General features: G+C 38.2%; 1 protein-coding gene and 1 long non-coding RNA gene across 2 annotated transcripts in view; one reads left to right on the top strand and one right to left on the bottom strand.

Annotated features, from left to right (window-relative positions):
• The window catches only part of pard6b (par-6 partitioning defective 6 homolog beta (C. elegans)), a 21042-nt gene that overhangs the window by 6071 nt on the left and 13971 nt on the right, over positions 1 to 1000 (top strand). The window lies entirely within an intron of this gene.
• LOC116692620 (uncharacterized) overlaps positions 868 to 1000 on the bottom strand; it is a 22561-nt gene continuing 22428 nt past the window's right edge. Inside the window, exon 3 of the long non-coding RNA XR_004332740.1 lies at positions 868 to 998. This is a non-coding gene — a long non-coding RNA (uncharacterized LOC116692620). The remainder of the gene's footprint in view (positions 999 to 1000) is intronic.

A 1000-nucleotide genomic window follows, 5' to 3' on the forward strand; every position in this document is an offset into this window, starting at 1 on the left:
CTTCAATGAAGAGAAGGGAGAGCATTGCAGCCCATTTTATACAGTCCATGTTTAAAACTCACAGAAGAAAGTATTACTGTTTGGGATGCAGTTGGCTCGTAAAACTAAATGAGAATCAAAGTCATTAAAAACAAAAAATTTAAAAATGCAATTGTGAACAGGGTGAATTGAGATTGCAATTCTATAATAATTAATCGCGGAGACGTACCACCATTGCACACAGTCTACTTTAGCACCTTTTACTCATAACTAATGTGTTAAGACACTAAACAAAGTATCTCAATCAGTAAAATCTAGATGACACCCAATCCAGGCAACACATCAGATGAAAGTTGTTGAGCCAGTTCTGGTCTGCACTGTTTTTGCTAAGCTTGGTGTACATGGAGAATGTTGTAGTCATTAGACAGCTGTTCAAGACAAAATTGTCCGCTGAGTAACGTTAAAGTAATATTACTTTGTCCTTGCTGTCATATCAGTGACTGCTGTTTTAGGTGCTGACAAAGAGCAACTTTTTCCAGCTTTGTAGTTGTGGCTGTTTCATATCTGGTCTTTTGCTAATTTCAGTCAGTCTTCCCAGCAGTCTGTGGTTGTTTGTCATTAATGCTTTTATAAGATGAAGCTTAGCTCACACACGGTGACACTATGGGTGACTCAGCTGGTTAGCTGATTGGGTTAGTTGTTCATTTTAAGAGACCTGTCGTATTTTCTCTTTTGCATATTTACTATTTTTACTATTGTTCTTTCTTAAAGCAAAAGTATTCCTAGTGTGATTACTCGATTAAGCGATGGAATAGTCTATATCCACGATGTTCCACTTCCGGGATTGCTCTTTTGCCGACAGAAATTCCGCCGGATTTCATTTAGGCCGGATATCCGTTGCCTTGGGCCTTCTTTGTGTTTGCATTTTAAATTCTGGTCAATTTATGAGTACTATGGTTATCTGCTCCTCAGATTTCTGCAAGGTAAATCCAGATAGCTAGCTAGACTATCTGTCCAATCT

The sequence above is a fragment of the Etheostoma spectabile genome, chromosome 7, assembly GCF_008692095.1.
Source record: "Etheostoma spectabile isolate EspeVRDwgs_2016 chromosome 7, UIUC_Espe_1.0, whole genome shotgun sequence".
Lineage (NCBI taxonomy): Eukaryota > Metazoa > Chordata > Actinopteri > Perciformes > Percidae > Etheostoma > Etheostoma spectabile.